The sequence below is a fragment of the Patagioenas fasciata genome, chromosome 5 (assembly GCF_037038585.1).
Source record: "Patagioenas fasciata isolate bPatFas1 chromosome 5, bPatFas1.hap1, whole genome shotgun sequence".
Classification (NCBI taxonomy): domain Eukaryota; kingdom Metazoa; phylum Chordata; class Aves; order Columbiformes; family Columbidae; genus Patagioenas; species Patagioenas fasciata.
In genome coordinates, this window is record NC_092524.1 from 71,607,844 (window position 1) to 71,634,138 (window position 26,295).

The window sequence follows — 26,295 nt, forward strand, 5'->3', positions numbered from 1 at the left end:
CGTTTCTTTCCCCGTTTCAGCCGGTGAGCCAGCCGGAGGACCCGCTCCGTCCGGCCGCAGGGCCCGTGGAGCCGAGGACTCTCTTGGCGCACCCCGGGGATGTCTCTGGAGAGACTCCTCGTCTCGGTCGGATCGCCGCGGGGACGGACGAGGACCTCTGGTGAGAAGTCTTTCTTCTCTGAAATTTGGGACCGGTCACGTGCTCGCGAACTGTCCGTAAGTCGTGGTACGGAATTTCGGCAGGATAGCGTGGACGGGGTTGCGAGCACCTTAGAGGTATACAGTAGTTGCTGTGGAGTTGTTTGTGCGGCCAGCTTTTGGTGTTGGTTGTTCCCGTGCTCCGTTGTGGTGCAAAGCTGGCTCTGTATGTAGCTGTGAAGAGTACCGTAGTTCGGTTTAATTCTTGGATGTGCCTTGGTTCTGACTATGCACTTGAACACCGAAAACTACAGCAGGAGCTGCTGTGGCTTTAACTTGCGAGGAGTGTGAGCGTTGTGGAGCCATCTGTGTTGCAGAGTGTCCTAATTGCGGTGCTGAGTGTTAGAGAGATTTGAGCTGGGTACCGGAATTGTTTTGTTTTGGAGACGGTGGGATAAACTTGGAGTACAACTTGTGAGGGCGGTGTGTCGTGGGTAGGTTTGAGTATTATCTGTGGAGTACTGCTGTAGGTGTTAATAGTTATTTGCTCGTATTTGTTACAAGATGAGCCGTGTCGTTCCATGTGACGCGTAATGGGAGGACGGCGTAGTAGCGGTATTCTGAAAAAGAGCCCGTTAGGGTATATTTTAGCTCACAGGAAAGAGATTGAGGAACCACCTGGTGATAATGTGAATAGAGCAACCTTGATGAAATCTTGTGAGCAGAGGCCATTGTATAAATTGGACAAGGAAGGAAAGGCTGTGCGCAAAGCGCGGTGCTGCACCCGGGCGCCCCAATGCCGTGCCGCAGCGCGCCTCAGTGCTGCCGCCCTGTGGCGAAACCCGGGTACTGCAGCGCACGGCCGGGGGCAGAGGCGCTGTTCGCCCCGCAGGGCTCGCAGCCAGGTATCTGTGTGTCAGTGCCCGTCCCCATTTGTGTAAAAACGACATCCCTCCCTCGGTGGCTCCTTAGAACGTTTAAAGATGTAAATATTGCTACCACTAACATTGTCGATCCGGCTTCTTTCCTCAGTGTAAAGCAAAGGAGCGCGGTTTGTTGTTTCCTTTTAAAGGCGGCTGTTGGAAGCCGCGCGGGCAAAGGGCGTGGGGGTCCCGGCAGGGTGGCGAGAAGGCGAGTGAGGATGCAGAGCGGGCCAATCAGATCGCTCGGGAGGGCTGGAGGGGCGGAGCGCTGATAGGCGGGGAGAATGGCAATTGATGTGCGCAGGCAGCCAATCAGATTGCCAGAGGGGCGGGCGTTGAGGCCTCAGTACTGCGCATGCCCAAATTGCGCAGTCCTCAGTCAGGTGTGACCCTGTGGCGGGCACCTGGGCGCGGAGCGCGGGAAGGAGCATCCAATAGGAGGACGGCGCGCTGGGGTGAAAAGCAGCCAATCAGAGCGCACCGACTCAATCCTGTTTGAACAGCTGCCTCCCTGGCAAGCGCGTCCGTGGTGTCTCGGGGCGGGCACCGGGAGTTAAGGGGGAAACGGGGGTCGAGGCGAGGGAGGGGAGGCTGAGGAGCGCTCATTTTGGCCTCTCCTTCCCCTTGCCCTGCCTCTCCGTCCCTTTTGCCTCTCTCTCCCTCTCTCTGTGTCACCTTGTCTTGCTCCCTGTCCCTATCTTTCTCTGACAAGCTGACCTGCTCCTTGCCCTCCTTTTGTATGGAATCACAGGCTCATTCTGCTTGGAGAAGACATGTGCAATTTTAGAATGACTTGACGGTTTAGAGAAACGGCCTGGAGGAGATCATTCCTTTGTCTTTTTTTGGTGTGTGTTTTTTGTGTTTTTTTTTTTTTTTCCCCACGTGGGGGAAAAAAAAAAAAAAAAAAGAGGCAAATTCAGTGCCTCTGCAGAGAAGCTGGCGACCAGTTTTAGTTAAGAACGCACACCCCGTTGGCGAACGGGTCCCGCGGCAGTTCCACGTGTTGCAGGTAAAAGAAGGAAGTTTGATCTGCCATAGAGGAACAGCCGCCTCTTTCCCTCCTTAGGGTCGAGCGTTGCCCTTGTCTTTGTTCACATGAATTTATGGGCACGCTGGAAATAGCCTTTAAGATTTATATGTAGAGTTTAATCTAAGTGGTAAGTGGCATGGGCATAGTTAATTTTTGAACACCTTGCTGCCAGTTGAAATGTAAGGGATGAAATGTGATGGGAAGTAATAAGTAAATTTGGGTTTGACTTCTAGGGTGTTTTTTTCCCCATTAGTGTAAATCAATGGCACCGTTGTCCTGTGGCTCAATCTTCGTTCTGTTCCGTGGAGTCTTCAATTTAGGATGTTCAGGTAAGAAAGTTTGTCCTTCCAAAGAATGACCAGCCATTGGTAGGACAGAGAGAGGCTTTTAAGTGCATGATCAGAATTTAAGCCAAATTCCACTTGACGTTGCTGCTGTTGGTTTTGGCTTTCACTGGTTTCCCCACAGCTCCCTAGTGTTTGGGAGCTCGGAGTGGGCATTTTTTTCCCCCAGGGAGAGGCTATGCTTAAGAATGAATTTGTTTCCTTAGAGGAGTGAGAGTCCGTTTGTGTAACACAAAGAGAAACCCCAGCCTAGTCGAGTTCTGAGTGTGTGTCTGTGAGATGGCTGCTTTACTTTGATGAGTTCACACCTGTGCAGTTGTAATGCCAAAGAGCAATGCAAGATAGGAGGGTTTTTTCCGCTGTGGGGGGGGATGCAGAAAACCAGAGCTAAGGTGCGGTTGCAGGCTTGGTGGTGTGGCGAGTGGGGCGCCGCTTCGGTGGGAGCTCGGGGTGAGGCCCAGCGGGTTCTGTGTCCTGTACGCGTGGCTTTCGTGCCGCGGCTCTCTGTGTGCGTTTTTGTTTTGTTGTGTTTGTTTTTTGTTTATTTTTCTGCGGGATTCCCGCGAAACGCGGCACAACCGCTCGGCCCGGGCTGCCGCGGCGGTCTCAGTGCTGCCGTCCTGTGGGCAAAGCGCGGTGCTGCACCCGGGCGCCCCAATGCCGTGCCGCAGCGCGCCTCAGTGCTGCCGCCCTGTGGCGAAACTCGGGTACTGCAGCGCACGGCCGGGGGCAGAGGCGCTGTTCGCCCCGCAGGGCTCGCGGCCAGGTATCTGTGTGTCAGTGTCCGTCCCCATTTGTGTAAAAACGACATCCCTGCCTCGGTGGCTCCTTAGAACGTTTAAAGATGTAAATATTTCTACCACTAACATTGTCGATCCGGCTTCTTTCCTCAGTGGATCCGTTTTGCAGTCGGTGGCCCACGATTGCTTGGAAACAGCAGAAGCTGTTCGCTCCGGCGGAGCGGATTGAAAGGACCAGCCGCTGGAGGATGCTGAAGACTCCTGGGTCGCTGATGGAAGCAGCTTTGCATAAAGCAAGGGGTACGTGAACCTGGGCATGCAGTGACGACTGCCCAGCAGGTAATGGAAGCTAAACCTTTACCTCCAACGCCCGACAAAAATAACGCCAAGAAATGCCACTGAAAAAAACACAGTCAGGGAGGGTTTTTTTAAAATTTCCTTTAGTTCCCCCCCCCTCTCCCCCGCCCTGCTGCGTTTAGTGCAGTGAATGACCCATTGGGAGATGACTGTGGATCTGGCTGTTGAAGGGTGTCTGAAGGAGAAGGAGATGTGTGTAGAGCAGGATTGGTTGTGGGGGTGAGTGTAACTGGTTTGGCTGTGGGGTTGTAAATTCTTTTTGGAGGCTTCCTAGTTTCTGGTGTCACCTGTGGGGTGAAGCGTCTTTCTGTGTGCAGGTTTGAAAGGTGCGACGTACGGAGCTCCATCATTTGCCACCAGAACTCCAAATCACAGAGACAACGTTGCTGTGCAGCTGCTAAGGACAGTGTGTGTCTCAGGTAGAGTAACGTCCTTTGTGCTCTGTGTGTGTGTTCCTCCCTTGAAACGAAGGCGCGCTGCCCGGAGTTTCACGTTCCGTGTGGTACCTGCTGGGCTGAGTCTCCTCCCTACGCTCGCCCGTTTTAGCCACGTCTCTGCTCCAGCCCAGTTCGGGAGCAGAGTGGGTCATCACTGACTGCAGGGCGGTTGCACCTTCTTCAAGCTGCTAACACAGGAGGATGAATTTGGCTTTCTGCTCACATCACACATTCAGATACTGGGCAAGTTGTGTATCTCCTTCAAAAAAGAAACACTGTCAAGGGGCTGACAGAGCGTGAGTTTCACAACACAACAAACCAACTCTGCTAGGCTTACATCGTTTTGGTAGTGCATAGCATGTTTCACTTAATCCCGTCATTGCAGGTGTCTTCTAGAGCCTCCATTGTCAAATCTTGCTGGTTATTCACCCAATTTCCTTTCCTAACTGTCTTCCCTTTTCCCTTAGGGTTTTGAGAAGCTTGGTCCTGGGGTGTCTGGGGGTTGCCAGCTGACAAAATGACATTGCTGTGGCCTTGCTGAGAACAGGTGTCCCTGTGAGCCACCTCCCGGGAGCAGAGCTGAAGTTGAAAGGCGGCTTGAAAGCCCCGGTGAGAGTTTTCGTTAAAGAAACCGGAGATGATGGGGTTGACGCTGCTATTGAAAAAGGCCAGCCGGTGAGCAAAGGGATAGATATAAATGTGAAAGAAGTGCGACTGGACATCTGAAAGGTTGACATAGTCAGAAAGCATCATCAGAGTCCACAAGGGAAGCCAGGAGAGGGTGAAAAGCAAAACCACAATAATGAGCATTTTGATTACTCTTTGTTTCTTCTTTGACGTGCTGTGCCATCGCTCCTGGCTGTGCTTTCCCACCGTGGGCATCGCAGTGTTGAAGAGAGCAATGCTTATCCTGGCGTACATGATAACAGTGAGCGACAGGGGAGCCAGATAGATGTTCGCAAAGAGAACTGTTGTGTAGATCTTTCTCATTCCTGGGTCAGGCCAGTCCTCTCGGCACCAGTATACGGGGCGGGTTTCGTTGCCGTAGCCGAGGATCACCCTGAAATGTTTCTCTTCTTGTACGTGCAGCATGACGGCAGAAGGACACGTGATTGCGATGGCCAGAATCCAAGTGACGGCTATGATGATGAGTGCAGTTGAAACGGTCAGCTTCTGCTCGAACGGATGAACGATGCAGCGAAACCTGCAGCAAAGATATCCGGCGACATACGTAGAGAAGCTGTTTAAGGAACGCTCACTCAAACAGGCAAGCATACGTTCGCTTCTTCAATTGCATGCTTTTTAAACAGATTAAACATGATACTCCAGTTGTTGGAAGCTGTGCTGTTGCTGGAAAAGTTACCATCGTGCATTGCAAAGGGCCTCAGAAGGGAAACACTGATCAGGAAACTGGAAATAAGTTAGCAGATGCCAGTGTGAAACCAGCCACCGAAAGGACAGAGACCGATACAAAAGCCGCACCTCTGATCCCAGGTGGCTGTCTCCTCCAGCCAACATCAGGAAACCGCAACAAAGAGGATAAGAAATTAATAGGAGATTTATAGCCGAATTAGAATTAGGGTCCAAAGAAGCTGTCACTGGTGATGGGAGAGCAGTGGTACCTCGCAGCGCAAGGAGCTGATGCGCTCTGTTACGATTAGGTGAAAAGGTAAGAGTGAATTTATAAACTGTTTGCGAAGGAGTGACCCAGCAATGTGAAATGTGTCTAGAAAACCATCATCTTAATACTGTATACAGGGTATAAATAAGAACAATTGGACGAGGGAAATGTCCCAGGACAACACTGGCAAATAGGGTTCTCCAAGCTGCCTAGAAAAGAGGGGTATGGCTATTGGGTGGCACTCACAGCAGCTCCCTTCTCAGGTTGGCCAGGAGCATTCCCGTGCCGGGGGGCGGCTGCCGGCCTGTGGGCCGGGGGCTGCGGCTGTTTGGGGCGCTGCCCCCGCTTTGTTTTCCTAGGGGAGCCCCCCCCTGCTTTTTGGGGGTTGTGGTACGTGCACGTGTAAATGACACAATGAGAGTAAATGACACAATGAGCTGCCTGTCGGGGCCGTTTCCCTCGTGTCGCGTGACGGTGTCACTTGTGGCGCCCCAGCGTGAGCAGGGGCCGGCGATGCGGGTGGGGGATGCGGGGGTCAAAAGGGAGTCCCCCTGAAAAGAGGGGGTCACAGTCCCAACGTGCCTGAAAATTCCCGGGGGAGGAGAACACGTGTTCGACCTGTAAACACGAGTGTGGGAATTGCAAACAGAGAAATCTGTCCTTGGTATTTATATATTGCAGGATGGCATTCACGTGTCTATCAAATGCTTTTATATCAACGCCCTTTTCTACTCTATTATATAAAGGATTTTTAGAATGTAAAAAATTCCTGTTGATGGTTTTAAAAATACCAATATCTTGTCTATATGTAAATTAAAAAATGAAGGACTTTTTAAAATGAGAAAAAATTATATAGAAAGCAATTTAAAATAGAGAAAAGTGTGAGTAGGTAGAGCTACCTGTAGTGACTGTGCGTTACATAATCTAAACGGATATTAAATATCATCTCTATGTATTCACTCATACCCGTGTACGTATTTTTTTAATAAGTGCAAATAGATATCTCCGTCTAAACCTATGTAATTGTAAATATGTCAAAATCTGTAGATCTGGAAAGATCCTGAAGCAATGCGGGGCTGTGGGCCCGACGTCCGCTTCCTGCGGCGGGCGAGAGAGCGAGCCCCTCTCTCCGGGTGGCGAAGGCTCCCTCTGCGCGGCGTGCGGCGGGCCGGGGGCCAACGTGCGCGGCAGGGTCCGTGCGCGTATCCTGGAGCGGGACAGCTGCCTGGCGAGCGAGCCAGCGAGGCTCCATGTCCCCGAAGCCTCGTCTCGTAGGAGCCCTGACACCCCACCGTGTTCTCCTAGGCTGAGGACGGCCGAGCGCCCCGAGTTACCGGAGAGGAAGGGAGGAGAGAAGGAGACGGGAGCGTCTGAGCTGTTAGAAGCCTCCTGGCAGCCACCGAAAGCGAGAGCCGCTGTGAGTCCCTGGCCCTCGGGGCCTCGTCCCCGGCTTGTGTGTCCTGGTGCCTCCCTGCCCCTCCGTCTCCTTTTTCCCCACGCTTTCTCTGGCCCGTTCTTTTCCCTGCCATTAGTTTCCTCTCTGTGTCTGTATGTGCTGCTCTGTCTCTTTCCTTCCTCCCTCCCTTCGCCGTCTCTCTCTCTGTGCCTTTGTCGTGCTCGGCGTTGCCGGCTTTCTTCATTCCGTACGGCACTGTTCCCGTCCTCGTTCGCGTTCTGAGCCTTTGTCCCGCCCCGTTTTTTTTCTCTCTTTTTATTTTCTTTTTTCCTGTCCTCCGTCTCTCCGCGGGGCTCCTCATTCCTCTCTTTCTTCCTCCAAGCCCCTGTGTTCCCCGCGGTCTCTCGCTCTGCCATCGTTTTTGCCTGTTGCCCTCTCTCTTGCTTCCCGTTGATAGGAGGAACAAAAATCTTGTAGAAAGCCCTTGGCATAAGGCAGCAAGACCAGGCCTAACGGAACAGAAACCTAACAGAGAAACACTAGCTCTGTAGGGACTGGAGGTGGGGCAAAGCGGGATGTCCTTGGCTCGCAGGCTGGGAAAATGGGACGTTCCACTAAATGGAGAAGGAGCTACTTGAGTAGCAGCACAAAATGACAGCGGGCGTGCTCAAGAAATGAGGTCGAGGAGCCGACACCGGGGCAGGGGGCACCGGGCTCCAGGGGCACCGGGGACTGCTGGAGACTCTTGATGGACACTGGCATACCAGAGATGGACTGCCAGCGAAGGGTGGGGTTATGGAAAGAACTTCTGTTTAATGCACTAACTAAGCGGTAGAAGCAAATGAATATGCAATAGGTGTATGTAAAGAATACCAAGAAGCGTGAATCACACGTACGCTCAAATACAGGGGCCATCCTCTGAGCGTGCGGTGCGCTGTATTGAAATTGCCCGCCGTTTAACACTTTCAGAACAGCGTTAGAGAGTCTTTTTTGCCGACTTTTTGGTATCTCTCCGCGTCCCGTGGTTCCTCGCCGTGTCCCCGTGTCCCGCTCCCTGCCCGTGGTCGCGTTCCTCTCTGTCCCGTTGACCGTGCCGGGTTTTTTTCCTCCGTCTCCGCGCCGCTGCCGCCGCACCGATTTGTTTCTTTCTGTGCCCTGTTCCTGGTGCTCTTCCGGCCTCTTTTCCTCTGTCCCCGCCGCTGCTTTGATCTCTGCCTTGTTTTTTCAGAGCCCTGTCCCTTTTCTCTCTTCTCGCTTTTGAAGAGAAGCTGCCAAGTTAACGTATACTGCGATGAAGTTATAGAAGGTGTACCCGTCATTAACCAGTTGACATGAGGTAAATGCTTTCTGACCGCCTGCACGATGAGGGGATATTTTTCACCTTTTAGATCCGTCTGCACGACAAGAGGGAGATGGAAGATTAAGTAACACGTTGTTTAGAAGCTGAGAGCTTAGTTTATATTTGACTAATAATTAACAGATGTATTGTCAGCGAGAAACTAAACGATTATAACTAACATCGTCAAATGAAATAAAGAACGTGGCTTAGCAGTGCTGCTGACTCTGCCGTCCCGTTTCTTTCCCCGTTGCAGCCGGTGAGCCAGCCGGAGGACCCGCTCTGTCCGGCCGCAGGGCCCGTGGAGCCGAGGACTCTCTTGGCGCACCCCGGGGATGTCTCTGGAGAGACTCCTCGTCTCGGTCGGATCGCCGCGGGGACGGACGAGGACCTCTGGTGAGAAGTGTTTCTTCTCTGAAATTTGGGACCGGTCACGTGCTCGCGAACTGTCCGTAAGTCGTGGTACGGAATTTCGGCAGGATAGCGTGGACGGGGTTGCGAGCACCTTAGAGGTATACAGTAGTTGCTGTGGAGTTGTTTGTGCGGCCAGCTTTTGGTGTTGGTTGTTCCCGTGCTCCGTTGTGGTGCAAAGCTGGCTCTGTATGTAGCCGTGAAGTGTACTGTAGTTGGGTTTAATTCTTGGATGTGCCTTGGTTCTGACTATGCACTTGAACACCGAAAACTACAGCAGGAGCTGCTGTGGCTTTAACTTGCAAGGAGTGTGAGCGTTGTGGAGCCATCTGTGTTGCAGAGTGTCCTAATTGCGGTGCTGAGTGTTAGAGAGATTTGAGCTGGGTACCGGAATTGTTTTGTTTTGGAGACGGTGGGATAAACTTGGAGTACAACTTGTGAGGGCGGTGTGTCGTGGGTAGGTTTGAGTATTATCTGTGGAGTACTGCTGTAGGTGTTAATAGTTATTTGCTCGTATTTGTTACAAGATGAGCCGTGTCGTTCCGTGTGACGCGTAATGGGAGGACGGCGTAGTAGCGGTATTCTGAAAAAGAGCCCGTTCGGGTGTATTTTAGCTCACAGGAAAGAGATTGAGGAACCACCTGGTGATAATGTGAATAGAGCAACCTTGATGAAATCTTGTGAGCAGAGGCCATTGTATAAATTGGACAAGGAAGGAAAGGCTGTGCGCAAAGCGCGGTGCTGCACCCGGGCGCCCCAATGCCGTGCCGCAGCGCGCCTCAGTGCTGCCGCCCTGTGGCGAAACTCGGGTACTGCAGCGCACGGCCGGGGGCAGAGGCGCTGTTCGCCCCGCAGGGCTCGCGGCCAGGTATCTGTGTGTCAGTGTCCGTCCCCATTTGTGTAAAAACGACATCCCTGCCTCGGTGGCTCCTTAGAACGTTTAAAGATGTAAATATTGCTACCACTAACATTGTCGATCCGGCTTCTTTCCTCAGTGTCAAGCAAAGGAGCGCGGTTTGTTGTTTCCTTTTAAAGGCGGCTGTTGGAAGCCGCGCGGGCAAAGGGCGTGGGGGTCCCGGCAGGGTGGCGAGAAGGCGAGTGAGGATGCAGAGCGGGCCAATCAGATCGCTCGGGAGGGCTGGAGGGGCGGAGCGCTGATAGGCGGGGAGAATGGCAATTGATGTGCGCAGGCAGCCAATCAGATTGCCAGAGGGGCGGGCGTTGAGGCCTCAGTACTGCGCATGCCTAAATTGCGCAGTCCTCAGTCAGGTCTGACCCTGTGGCGGGCACCTGGGCGCGGAGCGCGGGAAGGAGCATCCAATAGGAGGACGGCGCGCTGGGGTGAAAAGCAGCCAATCAGAGCGCACCGACTCAATCCTGTTTGAACAGCTGCCTCCCTGGCAAGCGCGTCCGTGGTGTCTCGGGGCGGGCACCGGGAGTTAACGGGGAAACGGGGGTCGAGGCGAGGGAGGGGAGGCTGCGGAGCGCTCATTTTGGCCTCTCCTTCCCCTTGCCCTGCCTCTCCGTCCCTTTTGCCTCTCTCTCCCTCTCTCTGTGTCACCTTGTCTTGCTCCCTGTCCCTATCTTTCTCTGACAAGCTGACCTGCTCCTTGCCCTCCTTTTGTATGGAATCACAGGCTCATTCTGCTTGGAGAAGACATGTGCAATTTTCTAATGACTTGACGGTTTAGAGAAACGGCCTGGAAGAGATCATTCCTTTGTCTTTTTTTGGTGTGTGTGTTTTTTGTGTTGTTGTTTTTTTTTTTTTTTTTTCCCCACGTGGGGGAAAAAAAAAAAAAAAAAAAAAGAGGAGGCAAATTCAGTGCCTCTGCGGAGAAGCTGGCGACCAGTTTTAGTTAAGAACGCACACCCCGTTGGCGAACGGGTCCCGCGGCAGTTCCACGTGTTGCAGGTAAAAGAAGGCAGTTTGATCTGCCATAGAGGAACAGCCGCCTCTTTCCCTCCTTAGGGTCGAGCGTTGCCCTTGTCTTTGTTCACATGAATTTATGGGCACGCTGGAAATAGCCTTTAAGATTTATATGTAGAGTTTAATCTAAGTGGTAAGTGGCATGGGCATAGTTAATTTTTGAACACCTTGCTGCCAGTTGAAATGTAAGGGATGAAATGTGATGGGAAGTAATAAGTAAATTTGGGTTTGACTTCTAGGGTGTTTTTTTCCCCATTAGTGTAAATCAATGGCACAGTTGTCCTGTGGCTCAATCTCCGTTCTGTTCCGTGGAGTCTTCAATTTAGGATGTTCAGGTAAGAAAGTTTGTCCTTCCAAAGAATGACCAGCCATTGGTAGGACAGAGAGAGGCTTTTAAGTGCATGATCAGAATTTAAGCCAAATTCCACTTGACGTTGCTGCTGTTGGTTTTGGCTTTCACTGGTTTCCCCACAGCTCCCTAGTGTTTGGGAGCTCGGAGTGGGCATTTTTTTCCCCCAGGGAGAGGCTATGCTTAAGAATGAATTTGTTTCCTTAGAGGAGTGAGAGTCCGTTTGTGTAACACAAAGAGAAACCCCAGCCTAGTCGAGTTCTGAGTGTGTGTCTGTGAGATGGCTGCTTTACTTTGATGAGTTCACACCTGTGCAGTTGTAATGCCAAAGAGCAATGCAAGATAGGAGGGTTTTTTCCGCTGTGGGGGGGGATGCAGAAAACCAGAGCTAAGGTGCGGTTGCAGGCTTGGTGGTGTGGCGAGTGGGGCGCCGCTTCGGTGGGAGCTCGGGGTGAGGCCCAGCGGGTTCTGTGTCCTGTACGCGTGGCTTTCGTGCCGCGGCTCTCTGTGTGCGTTTTTGTTTTGTTGTGTTTGTTTTTTGTTTATTTTTCTGCGGGATTCCCGCGAAACGCGGCACAGCCGCTCGGCCCGGGCTGCCGCGGCGGTCTCAGTGCTGCCGTCCTGTGGGCAAAGCGCGGTGCTGCACCCGGGCGCCCCAATGCCGTGCCGCAGCGCGCCTCAGTGCTGCCGCCCTGTGGCGAAACTCGGGTACTGCAGCGCACGGCCGGGGGCAGAGGCGCTGTTCGCCCCGCAGGGCTCGCGGCCAGGTATCTGTGTGTCAGTGTCCGTCCCCATTTGTGTAAAAACGACATCCCTGCCTCGATGGCTCCTTAGAACGTTTAAAGATGTAAATATTTCTACCACTAACATTGTCGATCCGGCTTCTTTCCTCAGTGGATCCGTTTTGCAGTCGGTGGCCCACGATTGCTTGGAAACAGCAGAAGCTGTTCGCTCCGGCGGAGCGGATTGAAAGGACCAGCCGCTGGAGGATGCTGAAGACTCCTGGGTCGCTGATGGAAGCAGCTTTGCATAAAGCAAGGGGTACGTGAACCTGGGCATGCAGTGACGACTGCCCAGCAGGTAATGGAAGCTAAACCTTTACCTCCAACGCCCGACAAAAATAACGCCAAGAAATGCCACTGAAAAAAACACAGTCAGGGAGGGTTTTTTTAAAATTTCCTTTAGTTCCCCCCCCCTCTCCCCCGCCCTGCTGCGTTTAGTGCAGTGAATGACCCATTGGGAGATGACTGTGGATCTGGCTGTTGAAGGGTGTCTGAAGGAGAAGGAGATGTGTGTAGAGCAGGATTGGTTGTGGGGGTGAGTGTAACTGGTTTGGCTGTGGGGTTGTAAATTCTTTTTGGAGGCTTCCTAGTTTCTGGTGTCACCTGTGGGGTGAAGCGTCTTTCTGTGTGCAGGTTTGAAAGGTGCGACGTACGGAGCTCCATCATTTGCCACCAGAACTCCAAATCACAGAGACAACGTTGCTGTGCAGCTGCTAAGGACAGTGTGTGTCTCAGGTAGAGTAACGTCCTTTGTGCTCTGTGTGTGTGTTCCTCCCTTGAAACGAAGGCGCGCTGCCCGGAGTTTCACGTTCCGTGTGGTACCTGCTGGGCTGAGTCTCCTCCCTACGCTCGCCCGTTTTAGCCACGTCTCTGCTCCAGCCCAGTTCGGGAGCAGAGTGGGTCATCACTGACTGCAGGGCGGTTGCACCTTCTTCAAGCTGCTAACACAGGAGGATGAATTTGGCTTTCTGCTCACATCACACATTCAGATACTGGGCAAGTTGTGTATCTCCTTCAAAAAAGAAACACTGTCAAGGGGCTGACAGAGCGTGAGTTTCACAACACAACAAACCAACTCTGCTAGGCTTACATCGTTTTGGTAGTGCATAGCATGTTTCACTTAATCCCGTCATTGCAGGTGTCTTCTAGAGCCTCCATTGTCAAATCTTGCTGGTTATTCACCCAATTTCCTTTCCTAACTGTCTTCCCTTTTCCCTTAGGGTTTTGAGAAGCTTGGTCCTGGGGTGTCTGGGGGTTGCCAGCTGACAAAATGACATTGCTGTGGCCTTGCTGAGAACAGGTGTCCCTGTGAGCCACCTCCCGGGAGCAGAGCTGAAGTTGAAAGGCGGCTTGAAAGCCCCGGTGAGAGTTTTCGTTAAAGAAACCGGAGATGATGGGGTTGACGCTGCTATTGAAAAAGGCCAGCCGGTGAGCAAAGGGATAGATATAAATGTGAAAGAAGTGCGACTGGACATCTGAAAGGTTGACATAGTCAGAAAGCATCATCAGAGTCCACAAGGGAAGCCAGGAGAGGGTGAAAAGCAAAACCACAATAATGAGCATTTTGATTACTCTTTGTTTCTTCTTTGACGTGCTGTGCCATCGCTCCTGGCTGTGCTTTCCCACCGTGGGCATCGCAGTGTTGAAGAGAGCAATGCTTATCCTGGCGTACATGATAACAGTGAGCGACAGGGGAGCCAGATAGATGTTCGCAAAGAGAACTGTTGTGTAGATCTTTCTCATTCCTGGGTCAGGCCAGTCCTCTCGGCACCAGTATACGGGGCGGGTTTCGTTGCCGTAGCCGAGGATCACCCTGAAATGTTTCTCTTCTTGTACGTGCAGCATGACGGCAGAAGGACACGTGATTGCGATGGCCAGAATCCAAGTGACGGCTATGATGATGAGTGCAGTTGAAACGGTCAGCTTCTGCTCGAACGGATGAACGATGCAGCGAAACCTGCAGCAAAGATATCCGGCGACATACGTAGAGAAGCTGTTTAAGGAACGCTCACTCAAACAGGCAAGCATACGTTCGCTTCTTCAATTGCATGCTTTTTAAACAGATTAAACATGATACTCCAGTTGTTGGAAGCTGTGCTGTTGCTGGAAAAGTTACCATCGTGCGTTGCAAAGGGCCTCAGAAGGGAAACACTGATCAGGAAACTGGAAATAAGTTAGCAGATGCCAGTGTGAAACCAGCCACCGAAAGGACAGAGACCGATACAAAAGCCACACCTCTGATCCCAGGTGGCTGTCTCCTCCAGCCAACATCAGGAAACCGCAACAAAGAGGATAAGAAATTAATAGGAGATTTATAGCCGAATTAGAATTAGGGTCCAAAGAAGCTGTCACTGGTGACGGGAGAGCAGTGGTACCTCGCAGCGCAAGGAGCTGATGCGCTCTGTTACGATTAGGTGAAAAGGTAAGAGTGAATTTATAAACTGTTTGCGAAGGAGTGACCCAGCAATGTGAAATGTGTCTAGAAAACCATCATCTTAATACTGTATACAGGGTATAAATAAGAACAATTGGACGAGGGAAATGTCCCAGGACAACACTGGCAAATAGGGTTCTCCAAGCTGCCTAGAAAAGAGGGGTATGGCTATTGGGTGGCACTCACAGCAGCTCCCTTCTCAGGTTGGCCAGGAGCATTCCCGTGCCGGGGGGCGGCTGCCGGCCTGTGGGCCGGGGGCTGCGGCTGTTTGGGGCGCTGCCCCCGCTTTGTTTTCCTAGGGGAGCCCCCCCCTGCTTTTTGGGGGTTGTGGTACGTGCACGTGTAAATGACACAATGAGAGTAAATGACACAATGAGCTGCCTGTCGGGGCCGTTTCCCTCGTGTCGCGTGACGGTGTCACTTGTGGCGCCCCAGCGTGAGCAGGGGCCGGCGATGCGGGTGGGGGATGCGGGGGTCAAAAGGGAGTCCCCCTGAAAAGAGGGGGTCACAGTCCCAACGTGCCTGAAAATTCCCGGGGGAGGAGAACACGTGTTCGACCTGTAAACACGAGTGTGGGAATTGCAAACAGAGAAATCTGTCCTTGGTATTTATATATTGCAGGATGGCATTCACGTGTCTATCAAATGCTTTTATATCAACGCCCTTTTCTACTCTATTATATAAAGGATTTTTAGAATGTAAAAAATTCCTGTTGATGGTTTTAAAAATACCAATATCTTGTCTATATGTAAATTAAAAAATGAAGGACTTTTTAAAATGAGAAAAAATTATATAGAAAGCAATTTAAAATAGAGAAAAGTGTGAGTAGGTAGAGCTACCTGTAGTGACTGTGCGTTACATAATCTAAACGGATATTAAATATCATCTCTATGTATTCACTCATACCCGTGTACGTATTTTTTTAATAAGTGCAAATAGATATCTCCGTCTAAACCTATGTAATTGTAAATATGTCAAAATCTGTAGATCTGGAAAGATCCTGAAGCAATGCGGGGCTGTGGGCCCGACGTCCGCTTCCTGCGGCGGGCGAGAGAGCGAGCCCCTCTCTCCGGGTGGCGAAGGCTCCCTCTGCGCGGCGTGCGGCGGGCCGGGGGCCAACGTGCGCGGCAGGGTCCGTGCGCGTATCCTGGAGCGGGACGGCTGCCTGGCGAGCGAGCCAGCGAGGCTCCATGTCCCCGAAGCCTCGTCTCGTAGGAGCCCTGACACCCCACCGTGTTCTCCTAGGCTGAGGACGGCCGAGCGCCCCGAGTTACCGGAGAGGAAGGGAGGAGAGAAGGAGACAGGAGCGTCTGAGCTGTTAGAAGCCTCCTGGCAGCCACCGAAAGCGAGAGCCGCTGTGAGTCCCTGGCCCTCGGGGCCTCGTCCCCGGCTTGTGTGTCCTGGTGCCTCCCTGCCCCTCCGTCTCCTTTTTCCCCACGCTTTCTCTGGCCCGTTCTTTTCCCTGCCATTAGTTTCCTCTCTGTGTCTGTATGTGCTGCTCTGTCTCTTTCCTTCCTCCCTCCCTTCGCCGTCTCTCTCTCTGTGCCTTTGTCGTGCTCGGCGTTGCCGGCTTTCTTCATTCCGTACGGCACTGTTCCCGTCCTCGTTCGCGTTCTGAGCCTTTGTCCCGCCCCGTTTTTTTTCTCTCTTTTTATTTTCTTTTTTCCTGTCCTCCGTCTCTCCGCGGGGCTCCTCATTCCTCTCTTTCTTCCTCCAAGCCCCTGTGTTCCCCGCGGTCTCTCGCTCTGCCATCGTTTTTGCCTGTTGCCCTCTCTCTTGCTTCCCGTTGATAGGAGGAACAAAAATCTTGTAGAAAGCCCTTGGCATAAGGCAGCAAGACCAGGCCTAACGGAACAGAAACCTAACAGAGAAACACTAGCTCTGTAGGGACTGGAGGTGGGGCAAAGCGGGATGTCCTTGGCTCGCAGGCTGGGAAAATGGGACGTTCCACTAAATGGAGAAGGAGCTACTTGAGTAGCAGCACAAAATGACAGCGGGCGTGCTCAAGAAATGAGGTCGAGGAGCCGACACCGGGGCAGGGGGCACCGGGCTCCAGGGGCACCGGGGACTGCTGGAGACTCTTGATGGACACTGGCATACCAGAGATGGACTGCCAGCGAAGGGTGGGGTTATGGAAAGAACTTCTGTTTAATGCACTAACTAAGCGGTAGAAGCAAATGAATATGCAATAGGTGTATGTAAAGAATACCAAGAAGCGTGAATCACACGTACGCTCAAATACAGGGGCCATCCTCTGAGCGTGCGGTGCGCTGTATTGAAATTGCCCGCCGTTTAACACTTTCAGAACAGCGTTAGAGAGTCTTTTTTGCCGACTTTTTGGTATCTCTCCGCGTCCCGTGGTTCCTCGCCGTGTCCCCGTGTCCCGCTCCCTGCCCGTGGTCGCGTTCCTCTCTGTCCCGTTGACCGTGCCGGGTTTTTTTCCTCCGTCTCCGCGCCGCTGCCGCCGCGCCGATTTGTTTCTTTCTGTGCCCTGTTCCTGGTGCTCTTCCGGCCTCTTTTCCTCTGTCCCCGCCGCTGCTTTGATCTCTGCCTTGTTTTTTCAGAGCCCTGTCCCTTTTCTCTCTTCTCGCTTTTGAAGAGAAGCTGCCAAGTTAACGTATACTGCGATGAAGTTATAGAAGGTGTACCCGTCATTAACCAGTTGACATGAGGTAAATGCTTTCTGACCGCCTGCACGATGAGGGGATATTTTTCACCTTTTAGATCCGTCTGCACGACAAGAGGGAGATGGAAGATTAAGTAACACGTTGTTTAGAAGCTGAGAGCTTAGTTTATATTTGACTAATAATTAACAGATGTATTGTCAGCGAGAAACTAAACGATTATAACTAACATCGTCAAATGAAATAAAGAACGTGGCTTAGCAGTGCTGCTGACTCTGCCGTCCCGTTTCTTTCCCCGTTGCAGCCGGTGAGCCAGCCGGAGGACCCGCTCTGTCCGGCCGCAGGGCCCGTGGAGCCGAGGACTCTCTTGGCGCACCCCGGGGATGTCTCTGGAGAGACTCCTCGTCTCGGTCGGATCGCCGCGGGGACGGACGAGGACCTCTGGTGAGAAGTCTTTCTTCTCTGAAATTTGGGACCGGTCACGTGCTCGCGAACTGTCCGTAAGTCGTGGTACGGAATTTCGGCAGGATAGCGTGGACGGGGTTGCGAGCACCTTAGAGGTATACAGTAGTTGCTGTGGAGTTGTTTGTGCGGCCAGCTTTTGGTGTTGGTTGTTCCCGTGCTCCGTTGTGGTGCAAAGCTGGCTCTGTATGTAGCTGTGAAGAGTACCGTAGTTCGGTTTAATTCTTGGATGTGCCTTGGTTCTGACTATGCACTTGAACACCGAAAACTACAGCAGGAGCTGCTGTGGCTTTAACTTGCGAGGAGTGTGAGCGTTGTGGAGCCATCTGTGTTGCAGAGTGTCCTAATTGCGGTGCTGAGTGTTAGAGAGATTTGAGCTGGGTACCGGAATTGTTTTGTTTTGGAGACGGTGGGATAAACTTGGAGTACAACTTGTGAGGGCGGTGTGTCGTGGGTAGGTTTGAGTATTATCTGTGGAGTACTGCTGTAGGTGTTAATAGTTATTTGCTCGTATTTGTTACAAGATGAGCCGTGTCGTTCCGTGTGACGCGTAATGGGAGGACGGCGTAGTAGCGGTATTCTGAAAAAGAGCCCGTTCGGGTGTATTTTAGCTCACAGGAAAGAGATTGAGGAACCACCTGGTGATAATGTGAATAGAGCAACCTTGATGAAATCTTGTGAGCAGAGGCCATTGTATAAATTGGACAAGGAAGGAAAGGCTGTGCGCAAAGCGCGGTGCTGCACCCGGGCGCCCCAATGCCGTGCCGCAGCGCGCCTCAGTGCTGCCGCCCTGTGGCGAAACTCGGGTACTGCAGCGCACGGCCGGGGGCAGAGGCGCTGTTCGCCCCGCAGGGCTCGCGGCCAGGTATCTGTGTGTCAGTGTCCGTCCCCATTTGTGTAAAAACGACATCCCTGCCTCGGTGGCTCCTTAGAACGTTTAAAGATGTAAATATTGCTACCACTAACATTGTCGATCCGGCTTCTTTCCTCAGTGTCAAGCAAAGGAGCGCGGTTTGTTGTTTCCTTTTAAAGGCGGCTGTTGGAAGCCGCGCGGGCAAAGGGCGTGGGGGTCCCGGCAGGGTGGCGAGAAGGCGAGTGAGGATGCAGAGCGGGCCAATCAGATCGCTCGGGAGGGCTGGAGGGGCGGAGCGCTGATAGGCGGGGAGAATGGCAATTGATGTGCGCAGGCAGCCAATCAGATTGCCAGAGGGGCGGGCGTTGAGGCCTCAGTACTGCGCATGCCTAAATTGCGCAGTCCTCAGTCAGGTCTGACCCTGTGGCGGGCACCTGGGCGCGGAGCGCGGGAAGGAGCATCCAATAGGAGGACGGCGCGCTGGGGTGAAAAGCAGCCAATCAGAGCGCACCGACTCAATCCTGTTTGAACAGCTGCCTCCCTGGCAAGCGCGTCCGTGGTGTCTCGGGGCGGGCACCGGGAGTTAACGGGGAAACGGGGGTCGAGGCGAGGGAGGGGAGGCTGCGGAGCGCTCATTTTGGCCTCTCCTTCCCCTTGCCCTGCCTCTCCGTCCCTTTTGCCTCTCTCTCCCTCTCTCTGTGTCACCTTGTCTTGCTCCCTGTCCCTATCTTTCTCTGACAAGCTGACCTGCTCCTTGCCCTCCTTTTGTATGGAATCACAGGCTCATTCTGCTTGGAGAAGACATGTGCAATTTTCTAATGACTTGACGGTTTAGAGAAACGGCCTGGAAGAGATCATTCCTTTGTCTTTTTTTGGTGTGTGTGTTTTTTGTGTTGTTGTTTTTTTTTTTTTTTTTTCCCCACGTGGGGGAAAAAAAAAAAAAAAAAAAAAGAGGAGGCAAATTCAGTGCCTCTGCGGAGAAGCTGGCGACCAGTTTTAGTTAAGAACGCACACCCCGTTGGCGAACGGGTCCCGCGGCAGTTCCACGTGTTGCAGGTAAAAGAAGGCAGTTTGATCTGCCATAGAGGAACAGCCGCCTCTTTCCCTCCTTAGGGTCGAGCGTTGCCCTTGTCCTTGTTCACATGAATTTATGGGCACGCTGGAAATAGCCTTTAAGATTTATATGTAGAGTTTAATCTAAGTGGTAAGTGGCATGGGCATAGTTAATTTTTGAACACCTTGCTGCCAGTTGAAATGTAAGGGATGAAATGTGATGGGAAGTAATAAGTAAATTTGGGTTTGACTTCTAGGGTGTTTTTTTCCCCATTAGTGTAAATCAATGGCACCGTTGTCCTGTGGCTCAATCTCCGTTCTGTTCCGTGGAGTCTTCAATTTAGGATGTTCAGGTAAGAAAGTTTGTCCTTCCAAAGAATGACCAGCCATTGGTAGGACAGAGAGAGGCTTTTAAGTGCATGATCAGAATTTAAGCCAAATTCCACTTGACAGTGCTGCTGTTGGTTTTGGCTTTCACTGGTTTCCCCACAGCTCCCTAGTGTTTGGGAGCTCGGAGTGGGCATTTTTTTCCCCCAGGGAGAGGCTATGCTTAAGAATGAATTTGTTTCCTTAGAGGAGTGAGAGTCCGTTTGTGTAACACAAAGAGAAACCCCAGCCTAGTCGAGTTCTGAGTGTGTGTCTGTGAGATGGCTGCTTTACTTTGATGAGTTCACACCTGTGCAGTTGTAATGCCAAAGAGCAATGCAAGATAGGAGGGTTTTTTCCGCTGTGGGGGGGGATGCAGAAAACCAGAGCTAAGGTGCGGTTGCAGGCTTGGTGGTGTGGCGAGTGGGGCGCCGCTTCGGTGGGAGCTCGGGGTGAGGCCCAGCGGGTTCTGTGTCCTGTACGCGTGGCTTTCGTGCCGCGGCTCTCTGTGTGCGTTTTTGTTTTGTTGTGTTTGTTTTTTGTTTATTTTTCTGCGGGATTCCCGCGAAACGCGGCACAGCCGCTCGGCCCGGGCTGCCGCGGCGGTCTCAGTGCTGCCGTCCTGTGGGCAAAGCGCGGTGCTGCACCCGGGCGCCCCAATGCCGTGCCGCAGCGCGCCTCAGTGCTGCCGCCCTGTGGCGAAACTCGGGTACTGCAGCGCACGGCCGGGGGCAGAGGCGCTGTTCGCCCCGCAGGGCTCGCGGCCAGGTATCTGTGTGTCAGTGTCCGTCCCCATTTGTGTAAAAACGACATCCCTGCCTCGATGGCTCCTTAGAACGTTTAAAGATGTAAATATTTCTACCACTAACATTGTCGATCCGGCTTCTTTCCTCAGTGGATCCGTTTTGCAGTCGGTGGCCCACGATTGCTTGGAAACAGCAGAAGCTGTTCGCTCCGGCGGAGCGGATTGAAAGGACCAGCCGCTGGAGGATGCTGAAGACTCCTGGGTCGCTGATGGAAGCAGCTTTGCATAAAGCAAGGGGTACGTGAACCTGGGCATGCAGTGACGACTGCCCAGCAGGTAATGGAAGCTAAACCTTTACCTCCAACGCCCGACAAAAATAACGCCAAGAAATGCCACTGAAAAAAACACAGTCAGGGAGGGTTTTTTTAAAATTTCCTTTAGTTCCCCCCCCCTCTCCCCCGCCCTGCTGCGTTTAGTGCAGTGAATGACCCATTGGGAGATGACTGTGGATCTGGCTGTTGAAGGGTGTCTGAAGGAGAAGGAGATGTGTGTAGAGCAGGATTGGTTGTGGGGGTGAGTGTAACTGGTTTGGCTGTGGGGTTGTAAATTCTTTTTGGAGGCTTCCTAGTTTCTGGTGTCACCTGTGGGGTGAAGCGTCTTTCTGTGTGCAGGTTTGAAAGGTGCGACGTACGGAGCTCCATCATTTGCCACCAGAACTCCAAATCACAGAGACAACGTTGCTGTGCAGCTGCTAAGGACAGTGTGTGTCTCAGGTAGAGTAACGTCCTTTGTGCTCTGTGTGTGTGTTCCTCCCTTGAAACGAAGGCGCGCTGCCCGGAGTTTCACGTTCCGTGTGGTACCTGCTGGGCTGAGTCTCCTCCCTACGCTCGCCCGTTTTAGCCACGTCTCTGCTCCAGCCCAGTTCGGGAGCAGAGTGGGTCATCACTGACTGCAGGGCGGTTGCACCTTCTTCAAGCTGCTAACACAGGAGGATGAATTTGGCTTTCTGCTCACATCACACATTCAGATACTGGGCAAGTTGTGTATCTCCTTCAAAAAAGAAACACTGTCAAGGGGCTGACAGAGCGTGAGTTTCACAACACAACAAACCAACTCTGCTAGGCTTACATCGTTTTGGTAGTGCATAGCATGTTTCACTTAATCCCGTCATTGCAGGTGTCTTCTAGAGCCTCCATTGTCAAATCTTGCTGGTTATTCACCCAATTTCCTTTCCTAACTGTCTTCCCTTTTCCCTTAGGGTTTTGAGAAGCTTGGTCCTGGGGTGTCTGGGGGTTGCCAGCTGACAAAATGACATTGCTGTGGCCTTGCTGAGAACAGGTGTCCCTGTGAGCCACCTCCCGGGAGCAGAGCTGAAGTTGAAAGGCGGCTTGAAAGCCCCGGTGAGAGTTTTCGTTAAAGAAACCGGAGATGATGGGGTTGACGCTGCTATTGAAAAAGGCCAGCCGGTGAGCAAAGGGATAGATATAAATGTGAAAGAAGTGCGACTGGACATCTGAAAGGTTGACATAGTCAGAAAGCATCATCAGAGTCCACAAGGGAAGCCAGGAGAGGGTGAAAAGCAAAACCACAATAATGAGCATTTTGATTACTCTTTGTTTCTTCTTTGACGTGCTGTGCCATCGCTCCTGGCTGTGCTTTCCCACCGTGGGCATCGCAGTGTTGAAGAGAGCAATGCTTATCCTGGCGTACATGATAACAGTGAGCGACAGGGGAGCCAGATAGATGTTCGCAAAGAGAACTGTTGTGTAGATCTTTCTCATTCCTGGGTCAGGCCAGTCCTCTCGGCACCAGTATACGGGGCGGGTTTCGTTGCCGTAGCCGAGGATCACCCTGAAATGTTTCTCTTCTTGTACGTGCAGCATGACGGCAGAAGGACACGTGATTGCGATGGCCAGAATCCAAGTGACGGCTATGATGATGAGTGCAGTTGAAACGGTCAGCTTCTGCTCGAACGGATGAACGATGCAGCGAAACCTGCAGCAAAGATATCCGGCGACATACGTAGAGAAGCTGTTTAAGGAACGCTCACTCAAACAGGCAAGCATACGTTCGCTTCTTCAATTGCATGCTTTTTAAACAGATTAAACATGATACTCCAGTTGTTGGAAGCTGTGCTGTTGCTGGAAAAGTTACCATCGTGCGTTGCAAAGGGCCTCAGAAGGGAAACACTGATCAGGAAACTGGAAATAAGTTAGCAGATGCCAGTGTGAAACCAGCCACCGAAAGGACAGAGACCGATACAAAAGCCGCACCTCTGATCCCAGGTGGCTGTCTCCTCCAGCCAACATCAGGAAACCGCAACAAAGAGGATAAGAAATTAATAGGAGATTTATAGCCGAATTAGAATTAGGGTCCAAAGAAGCTGTCACTGGTGACGGGAGAGCAGTGGTACCTCGCAGCGCAAGGAGCTGATGCGCTCTGTTACGATTAGGTGAAAAGGTAAGAGTGAATTTATAAACTGTTTGCGAAGGAGTGACCCAGCAATGTGAAATGTGTCTAGAAAACCATCATCTTAATACTGTATACAGGGTATAAATAAGAACAATTGGACGAGGGAAATGTCCCAGGACAACACTGGCAAATAGGGTTCTCCAAGCTGCCTAGAAAAGAGGGGTATGGCTATTGGGTGGCACTCACAGCAGCTCCCTTCTCAGGTTGGCCAGGAGCATTCCCGTGCCGGGGGGCGGCTGCCGGCCTGTGGGCCGGGGGCTGCGGCTGTTTGGGGCGCTGCCCCCGCTTTGTTTTCCTAGGGGAGCCCCCCCCTGCTTTTTGGGGGTTGTGGTACGTGCACGTGTAAATGACACAATGAGAGTAAATGACACAATGAGCTGCCTGTCGGGGCCGTTTCCCTCGTGTCGCGTGACGGTGTCACTTGTGGCGCCCCAGCGTGAGCAGGGGCCGGCGATGCGGGTGGGGGATGCGGGGGTCAAAAGGGAGTCCCCCTGAAAAGAGGGGGTCACAGTCCCAACGTGCCTGAAAATTCCCGGGGGAGGAGAACACGTGTTCGACCTGTAAACACGAGTGTGGGAATTGCAAACAGAGAAATCTGTCCTTGGTATTTATATATTGCAGGATGGCATTCACGTGTCTATCAAATGCTTTTATATCAACGCCCTTTTCTACTCTATTATATAAAGGATTTTTAGAATGTAAAAAATTCCTGTTGATGGTTTTAAAAATACCAATATCTTGTCTATATGTAAATTAAAAAATGAAGGACTTTTTAAAATGAGAAAAAATTATATAGAAAGCAATTTAAAATAGAGAAAAGTGTGAGTAGGTAGAGCTACCTGTAGTGACTGTGCGTTACATAATCTAAACGGATATTAAATATCATCTCTATGTATTCACTCATACCCGTGTACGTATTTTTTTAATAAGTGCAAATAGATATCTCCGTCTAAACCTATGTAATTGTAAATATGTCAAAATCTGTAGATCTGGAAAGATCCTGAAGCAATGCGGGGCTGTGGGCCCGACGTCCGCTTCCTGCGGCGGGCGAGAGAGCGAGCCCCTCTCTCCGGGTGGCGAAGGCTCCCTCTGCGCGGCGTGCGGCGGGCCGGGGGCCAACGTGCGCGGCAGGGTCCGTGCGCGTATCCTGGAGCGGGACAGCTGCCTGGCGAGCGAGCCAGCGAGGCTCCATGTCCCCGAAGCCTCGTCTCGTAGGAGCCCTGACACCCCACCGTGTTCTCCTAGGCTGAGGACGGCCGAGCGCCCCGAGTTACCGGAGAGGAAGGGAGGAGAGAAGGAGACAGGAGCGTCTGAGCTGTTAGAAGCCTCCTGGCAGCCACCGAAAGCGAGAGCCGCTGTGAGTCCCTGGCCCTCGGGGCCTCGTCCCCGGCTTGTGTGTCCTGGTGCCTCCCTGCCCCTCCGTCTCCTTTTTCCCCACGCTTTCTCTGGCCCGTTCTTTTCCCTGCCATTAGTTTCCTCTCTGTGTCTGTATGTGCTGCTCTGTCTCTTTCCTTCCTCCCTCCCTTCGCCGTCTCTCTCTCTGTGCCTTTGTCGTGCTCGGCGTTGCCGGCTTTCTTCATTCCGTACGGCACTGTTCCCGTCCTCGTTCGCGTTCTGAGCCTTTGTCCCGCCCCGTTTTTTTTCTCTCTTTTTATTTTCTTTTTTCCTGTCCTCCGTCTCTCCGCGGGGCTCCTCATTCCTCTCTTTCTTCCTCCAAGCCCCTGTGTTCCCCGCGGTCTCTCGCTCTGCCATCGTTTTTGCCTGTTGCCCTCTCTCTTGCTTCCCGTTGATAGGAGGAACAAAAATCTTGTAGAAAGCCCTTGGCATAAGGCAGCAAGACCAGGCCTAACGGAACAGAAACCTAACAGAGAAACACTAGCTCTGTAGGGACTGGAGGTGGGGCAAAGCGGGATGTCGTTGGCTCGCAGGCTGGGAAAATGGGACGTTCCACTAAATGGAGAAGGAGCTACTTGAGTAGCAGCACAAAATGACAGCGGGCGTGCTCAAGAAATGAGGTCGAGGAGCCGACACCGGGGCAGGGGGCACCGGGCTCCAGGGGCACCGGGGACTGCTGGAGACTCTTGATGGACACTGGCATACCAGAGATGGACTGCCAGCGAAGGGTGGGGTTATGGAAAGAACTTCTGTTTAATGCACTAACTAAGCGGTAGAAGCAAATGAATATGCAATAGGTGTATGTAAAGAATACCAAGAAGCGTGAATCACACGTACGCTCAAATACAGGGGCCATCCTCTGAGCGTGCGGTGCGCTGTATTGAAATTGCCCGCCGTTTAACACTTTCAGAACAGCGTTAGAGAGTCTTTTTTGCCGACTTTTTGGTATCTCTCCGCGTCCCGTGGTTCCTCGCCGTGTCCCCGTGTCCCGCTCCCTGCCCGTGGTCGCGTTCCTCTCTGTCCCGTTGACCGTGCCGGGTTTTTTTCCTCCGTCTCCGCGCCGCTGCCGCCGCGCCGATTTGTTTCTTTCTGTGCCCTGTTCCTGGTGCTCTTCCGGCCTCTTTTCCTCTGTCCCCGCCGCTGCTTTGATCTCTGCCTTGTTTTTTCAGAGCCCTGTCCCTTTTCTCTCTTCTCGCTTTTGAAGAGAAGCTGCCAAGTTAACGTATACTGCGATGAAGTTATAGAAGGTGTACCCGTCATTAACCAGTTGACATGAGGTAAATGCTTTCTGACCGCCTGCACGATGAGGGGATATTTTTCACCTTTTAGATCCGTCTGCACGACAAGAGGGAGATGGAAGATTAAGTAACACGTTGTTTAGAAGCTGAGAGCTTAGTTTATATTTGACTAATAATTAACAGATGTATTGTCAGCGAGAAACTAAACGATTATAACTAACATCGTCAAATGAAATAAAGAACGTGGCTTAGCAGTGCTGCTGACTCTGCCGTCCCGTTTCTTTCCCCGTTGCAGCCGGTGAGCCAGCCGGAGGACCCGCTCTGTCCGGCCGCAGGGCCCGTGGAGCCGAGGACTCTCTTGGCGCACCCCGGGGATGTCTCTGGAGAGACTCCTCGTCTCGGTCGGATCGCCGCGGGGACGGACGAGGACCTCTGGTGAGAAGTCTTTCTTCTCTGAAATTTGGGACCGGTCACGTGCTCGCGAACTGTCCGTAAGTCGTGGTACGGAATTTCGGCAGGATAGCGTGGACGGGGTTGCGAGCACCTTAGAGGTATACAGTAGTTGCTGTGGAGTTGTTTGTGCGGCCAGCTTTTGGTGTTGGTTGTTCCCGTGCTCCGTTGTGGTGCAAAGCTGGCTCTGTATGTAGCCGTGAAGCGTACCGTAGTTGGGTTTAATTCTTGGATGTGCCTTGGTTCTGACTATGCACTTGAACACCGAAAACTACAGCAGGAGCTGCTGTGGCTTTAACTTGCAAGGAGTGTGAGCGTTGTGGAGCCATCTGTGTTGCAGAGTGTCCTAATTGCGGTGCTGAGTGTTAGAGAGATTTGAGCTGGGTACCGGAATTGTTTTGTTTTGGAGACG

The 26,295-nt window shown here is 52.3% G+C and overlaps 2 long non-coding RNA genes across 2 annotated transcripts; both read left to right on the forward strand.

The window, feature by feature from the left end:
- The first annotated feature begins 27 nt into the window (after positions 1-27).
- On the forward strand, positions 28-4,291 carry LOC139828036 (uncharacterized). Its single transcript, XR_011739204.1, has 3 exons — positions 28-160; positions 3,329-3,475; positions 3,850-4,291. It is a non-coding gene; the product is annotated as an uncharacterized lncRNA (long non-coding RNA).
- Positions 4,292-6,873: 2,582 nt separating this feature from the next.
- Positions 6,874-12,866, forward strand: LOC139828038 (uncharacterized). The gene is made up of 5 exons (XR_011739205.1): positions 6,874-7,007; positions 8,579-8,718; positions 10,920-10,995; positions 11,904-12,050; positions 12,425-12,866. It is a non-coding gene; the product is annotated as an uncharacterized lncRNA (long non-coding RNA).
- Positions 12,867-26,295: the final 13,429 nt, after the last annotated feature.